Here is a 7,204-nt window from a genome sequence, read left to right as displayed (position 1 = left end):
TTGAATTTGAGCCGGCACTAATGTGCGCATTAGTGCCGGTTCCAATGGCTAGCCGGCCGCTCTCATTAGTACCGGTTCGTGGCGAACCTTTAGCACCGGTTCGTGCCATGAACCGGTACTAAAGTGAGTGGTGGCAGGATGTTGTCAGTCCGGGGCCCCTCCAGCACCTTTAGTACCGAGTCGTATCACGAACCGGTACTAAAGGTCATCCTACATAGACCCTTCGTCCACCCGAGCTCGCTCTGTTCTTCCCCTTTCCCCTCTCCTCTCTGTTCTTTTCCCTCTTCCTCTCAAGCTCATCACACATTTTGCCCAAATTTTGTCAAGATTTGAAGGCCCCCATCCATTCAAATGATCACAAAGGTTAGCAACTTTGTCCTTTCATCTCTCATTGCTAGATTAGCTCGTGCAATGCTTTATATAGTGATTGATTTTTGCGTTTAGTAATTTGGGAGGAATTATATATATATATGTGCTAGTATTTGATTTATATGCAATCTGAGGTCAAAAATAACACTTAGTTTGCATATGTAGGTGTGGTTTACTTAGTACCTTCTAAATCTCCGTCGTAACCACCGTCGATCGCTCGCAACGTCCCGTTGCCGGCACCACCTTGTGGTGAGCCTCTTGTTCATGAAGTTTTATATAAAAAATTGATGTTTGTGTGATTTGGATATATAGTTACTCGTATAATTATCTTACCCATACGTTGTTTGTTATACATAGTGCCATGGTTTTGATATCCGTCCCCGTCGGCCCTCGTCCAGGTTATGATTCGGATGTGGTATATTCTCTTTTAAAACTATTCATTGCATTTCGTGTTTATGACAAATTATGCCCATCAAGTTGACATAGATATTTGTATATAGGAGGTAGTTGAACCGGAAATTCCAACCGACCCTATTGTCGAGAGGTTAAATTTAGTTGAAAGAGAAAATGAGGATTTGAAGGAAAAATTGAAAAGAATTGAGGGGGAGAAGATGGAATTGGAGTTGCATGTTGCCGATGTCGTCGATGATCACAAGATTAAGATGGAGAAAATGCGCTTGAAGATTAGAAAGATTAGAAAATATGCCATTCATAGTGAGGCTTGGTATCATTATGCTGTTGGATCAATTGTTACCTTAGTTGCGATCTTGATCGCATTTGTTGTTGCATTTAAATTTTTAGCTAGAGAGTTATTTGTTTGTTGCATTTAAGTGTTGTATGATCTTTATGTATGAACTTTATGTATTGTATTAATTTGGTGTTTTCGGTGCTGTGTATTAAAGATGAGCCGGCAATGGATGTACGATGACCGATGCTCTCCCGAGTTCATTAATGGCGTGCGTACTTTTCTGCTTGCGGCTGAGGAAAACAAGCGGGCGGATGGTTTTATGCCTTGTCCATGTGCTGGCTGTAAGAATGGTCACAATTACTCTACGTCAAGAACCATTCACATCCACCTGTTTGAGTCCGGTTTCATGCCCCACTATAATGTTTGGACCAAGCATGGAGAAAGAGGGGTTATGATGCAAGACAATGAAGAAGAAGAGGACGACGACAGCTATCCTGGCCATGGGTTCCTTGAATACGATGATACAACAATGAGGGAAAAAGCTGAGCCGGTAATGCGGGAAGAAGCTGAGCCGGCAATGCGGGAAGAAGCTGAAGAACAGGCATCGGATGAGCCCGTTGATGATCTAGGTCGGGCCATTGCCGATGCAAAGAGAAACTGCGCAAGTGATTTGGAGAAGAAGAAGTTGCAGCGCATGTTAGAGGATAACAAAAAATTGTTGTACCCGAATTGCGTAGGTGACAAGAAAAATCTGGGCACCACACTGGAATTGCTACAATGGAAGGCAGAGAATGGTGTATCTGATAAGGAATTTGGAAAGTTGCTGGTAATGATAAAGAATATGCTTCCAAAGGACAACGAATTTCCCGAGAGTACGTACGAAGCAAAAAAGGCTGTCTGCCCTCTAGGGTTAGAGGTGCAGAAGATACATGCATGCCCTAATGATTGCATCCTCTACCGCGGTGAGTACGAGGATTTGATCGCTTGCCCAGTATGCGGTGCATTGCGCTATAAGATCAGCCGCGATGACCCTGGTGATGTCGATGGTGAGCGCCCCAGGAAGAAGATTCCTGCCAAGGTGATGTGGTATGCTCCTATAATACCACGGTTGAAATGTTTGTTCCAAAACAAAGAGCATGCCAAGGCGATGCGATGGCACAGAGAAAACCGTAAGAAAGATGGAAAGTTGAGAGTACCCGCTGACGGGTCGCAGTGGAGAAAAATCGAAAGAAAGTACAGGAAGGAGTTTGCAGATGACGCAAGGAACATATGGTTTGGTCTAAGCGCAGATGGCATTAATCCTTTTGGGAAGCAGAGCAGCAACCATAGCACCTGTCCTGTGACTCTATGTTTGTATAACCTTCCTCCTTGGTTGTGCATGAAGCGGAAGTTCATTATGATGCCAGTGCTCATCCAAGGCCCTAAGCAACCCGACAACGACATTGATGTGTACCTAAGGCCATTAGTTGAAGAACACTTACAACTGTGGAATGGAACAGGTGTACGTGCGTGAGATGAGCACATGGGGGAAGAATTTGACCTAAGGGGGTTGCTGTTCGTGACCATCAATGATTGGCCTGCTCTCAGTAACCTTTCAGGACAGACAAACAAGGGATACCGCGCATGCACGCCCTGTTTGGACGATACCGACAGTATATGTTTGGCTAATTGTAAGAAGAATGTGTACCTGGGACATCGTCGATTTCTTCCGAGAAGGCATCCCGTAAGAAAGAAAGGCAAGCATTTCAAAGGTGAGGCGGATCACCGGACGAAGCCTCGCCACCGTACCGGTGCTGATATACATGATATGGTCAAGGATTTGAAGGTGGTCTTTGGAAAGGGTCCTGGTGGACAACCTGTTCCGAATGACGCTGACGGACGCGCACCCATGTGGAAGAAGAAATCTATATTTTGGGACCTGCCCTATTGGAAAGATCTAGAGGTCCGCTACGCAATCGACGTGATGCACGTGATGAAGAATCTTTGTGTGACCCTGCTTGGCTTCTTGGGCGTGTATGGGAAGACAAAAGATACACCTGAGGCACGGGAGGACCAGCAACGTATGCACGGAAAAGATGGCATACATCAGGGTCATGCAAGCTACGCTCTTACCAAAGAAGATAAAGAAATCTTCTTTGAATGCCTACTCAGTATTAAGGTACCGTCTGGATTATCGTCGAATATAAAGGGAATAATAAACATGGCAGAGAAAAATTTCCAGAACCTAAAGTCTCATGACTGCCACATGATTATGACGCAACTGCTTCTGGTTGCATTGAGGGGGCTTCTACCGGAAAACATTCGATTAGCCATTGTGAAGCTATGTGCATTCCTCAATGCAATCTCTCAGAAGGTAATCGATCCAGAAATCATACCAAGGTTAGAGAATGATTTGGTGCAATGTCTTGTCAGTTTCGAGTTGATGTTCCCACCATCCTTCTTCAACATCATGACGCACGTCCTAGTTCACCTATGTGAAGAGATTAACATTTTGGGTCCTGTATTTCTACACAATATGTTCCCCTTTGAGAGGTTCATGGGAGTCTTAAAGAAATATGTTCATAACCGTGTTAGGCCAGAAGGAAGCATCTCCAAGGGCCATGAAAATGAGGAGGTCATTGAGTTTTGTATTGACTTTATTCCTGACCTTAAGCCGATTGGTGTTCCTGAATCGCGGCATAAGGGCAGACTGGATGGAAAAGGCACGCTAGGAGGGGAAGAAATAATATGTATGGACAGACATTCTCTCACTGAAGCACACTACATAGTTCTACAGAATTCCGCCTTGGTGGCTCCGTATATTGATGAACACAAGAATTTTCTACACTCCAAACACCTAGAGCGGTCTGATGACTGGATTACACGTGAACAAACCAGGAGTTTCGCTAGCTGGTTGCAGACACGTACCATGCATGACGCCTCTATTGAAGATGACCTGTACTTGCTGTCCCAGTTACCATCTTCGAATATAATGACTTTCAAAGGGTACAAGATAAATGGTAATACATTTTACACGATCGCCCAAGATAAGAAGAGCACCAACCAAAACAGTGGTGTCCTCTTTGATGCAGAAACCAAGACGGGAAAGGAAACATATTATGGTTATATACATGACATATGGGAACTTGACTATCGACGTGGTTTGAAGGTCCCTTTGTTTTGGTGCAAATGGGTCAGTATGACACGAGGCGGGGTAACGAAAGACCCGCAGTACGGAATGACAACAGTGGATCTCAACAATCTTGCGTATGCAGACGAACCATTCGTCCTAGCCAATGATGTGGCACAGGTTTTCTATGTGAAGGACATGTCTACCAAGACGAGGAAAAGAAAAGATAAGGAAGCAAATGCATTGTACGATGAGCCAAAGCGGCACATAGTTCTTTCTGGGATGAGAAACATCGTAGGAGTGGATGACAAGATAGACATGTTAGGAGATTACGAAAAGTTTGATGAAATTGCTCCATTCACAGTGAATATTGACCCGAGCATCCAGTTAAATGATGAAGATTTTCCATGGCTACGGCGCAAAGGGACACACGCGAAGAAAAAGTTTCACACCCAAAGATCTGGGATGTGATTGGCTTCACTATCATCACTTTCTTCTGTGTTTCACACCCAGGAGGGAATCTCTGTAATAGTTAGGGTAGCTAGTTATGTGTTTTGGCATTTGAAACGCGAAGACATTTTATGTGCAAGCAAATTCTTTCATGCATTTACTGATTTTTTCAGCTAAATGACCCTGAAATTGAAAAGCATTTCAAATGAATTCAGAAAAGGTTAAAAGTTGGCATGGTATCATAATTTCACCCACATAGCATGTGCAAAAAAGTAGAGAGGGTTACCGCAAAAACTGGATGCACTTCGTGTACAAAATGGACAATATCTTTCGAAGTATCAGGGTTCCGGACGAAAACTCATCCGTTACAAAGGCATTTCATTTTTTAAATAACCTAAGCATTACCAAATTGAATATAATGATAAAACACACTAATATTAAACATAAGAAAAAAGAATCACTGAAAGATCTATTTTCAAAGTTAAGTTATTCACAAACTAGTGATTCACACAAATTTCAAATAATTCAAAATTTAAACTATTCAAATTTGTAAACTACCGGTACTAACAGAAAGTTTGTAATTTTTTGTACCTAAAGCAAAAATATTCACAAAGAAACTCTAAATACAGCAAAAACAACTCAAAAATAAATAAAACAAAAATAAATAAAGCAAAACAATAAGAAAAAAGCTCACCTACTGGGCCACAGCGGCCTGCATATGACTAGAAACCCAAATTCTAGTTGGGCCAGGATGCAGGCCCGCTAGCCCAGTAGGCCCAACAGGGCATCGCAGAAGAGGTAGGCCCAGAAGGCGTGCTTAAGAGAGGAGCTCGAGACAGCAACGACGGCGGGGCTTATAAGCAGGTGCGAGTGCCCCTCGGCTAGCGAGGTGGGACTAAACTTTTGCGCCCCTCGCCTGGCAGCGCACACCCTTTAGTACCAGGTCGTGGCTCCAACCGGTACTAAAGGGGGTCCTTTAGTACCGGTTGGCGCCACGACCCGGTACTAAAGGGGGTGCGGTTCCCGTCGCTTCGCCTGGCCAAAACAGACCTTTAGTACGGGTTGGTGGCTCCAACCGGTACTAAAGGTGGGTTCTATATAAGAAAACACTTCAAAAAATTGTCAGTTTCTCATCTCTCCCTGCTTCTTTCTGCTCTGCCCCGTCGCCGCCGCCCCTCGTCGCAGCCCCCGTCGCCGTCTGTCGCCGTCCCCGTCACCGTCTGTCGCCATCGCCGTCCCCGTCCCCGTCATCCCCGTCGCCGTCCGTCGCCATCGCCGCGCCCCGCCCCGTCCTTCCGTCCTCCCTGCCTGGCCCGTCCCCGTCCCCGTCGTCGCCGCCCCGTCTCCGTCTCCGTCCCCGTCCCCGTCGCCGCCCATCGTCGTCGCGCCTCGCCGGTGAGCTCCTGCCCCTGCCACCAACCACACACACACCCACACACACACACACATTGTTATAGAATTGTTAGCAATCTTTCTGTTTTTTAGTTATAGAATTATTAGAAATGTTAGTTTTAGTTATAGAAATGTTAGTTATATAGAAATATTAGTTATATAGAAATGTTAGTTATATTAGAAATGTTAGTTATATAGAAATGTTTTTTAGTTATAGAAATATTAGAAATGTTAGTTTTAGTTATAGAAATATTAGAAATGTTAGTTTTAGTTATAAAATTTAGAATTTGCATATATGAAATCACAATCCATCATTTAAAAAATGTTACTTTACTTTTGCGGCATATAGTATTTGTTGTCGACGATGCCCGGCCCGTATCCTCGCCGTCGACCCGTTCGCGACGACGTCCTGCTTTAGAGGACCCATGTCCGGGACTGGGCTCCGCCGGGCTGGCACTGGGAGGTGCTACCTTCAGGGGCGCGACGCTTGGTGAGGAACCCGGCCCTGGGTCCCGTCATCGACCCTCATCTCCTTTGGTGGCGTTCACGTGGGCCACTTTGGTGCGGAGGGAGCCAGCCCCGCCGGAGGTGGTACGTCGCCGTGTCAGGGAGGAGGACGAGCACGTCCATCGCTACATGGCTGCTATGGACGTCAGGTTCTCCAATACCTGGCAGGTTCTTTTGGGAGATCACCCGAGCTATGATCCAGTGATGGTTCCTTCTCTTTGGGTGTTCACCGCCCGCACCTCAGGAACCGCGAGTGGCCTAGATTACTCTGTAGTATTCGATCTTTATTAGCTTGCTAGCTAGCTAGCTAGCTAGTGATGTATTCGATATTATATCTATTATTCGAGACGATATATTCGAGATTATATCTATTATTCGAGACGATGTATTCGAGATTATATTCGATGATGCTTATTATGTACTATGATTGATTCAGTTTTTCCTTATTAATTGATTGCATCCATGCATTGTAATTTGAATATATTTCTTTTGGATTAGTTAAACAAAACCTATGGCGGACAATACCGACAGAGAGGGAGAAGAGGCCCCGTTCAATATCATACGCAATCCTCGCGGCCCAGATGATGATCAGAATGAAAAAGATTATGACAGCTCCGAATATCTAAACAACACCGGGGAGGGTGATATGATATTCGATCGCGACGACCGAATTGATGAAGTCATGAACT

The 7,204-nt window shown here is 44.8% G+C and overlaps 1 pseudogene; it reads left to right on the top strand.

The window, feature by feature from the left end:
* Window positions 1-1,271: 1,271 nt before the first annotated feature.
* On the top strand, window positions 1,272-4,637 carry LOC147961271 (uncharacterized; annotated as a pseudogene).
* Window positions 4,638-7,204: the final 2,567 nt, after the last annotated feature.

Source organism: Triticum urartu, chromosome 7A (assembly GCF_056163025.1).
Source record: "Triticum urartu cultivar PI428250 chromosome 7A, HENAU_Tu73, whole genome shotgun sequence".
NCBI classification, from domain to species: Eukaryota; Viridiplantae; Streptophyta; class Magnoliopsida; order Poales; family Poaceae; genus Triticum; species Triticum urartu.
This window is presented reverse-complemented; position numbering and strand designations above follow the sequence as displayed.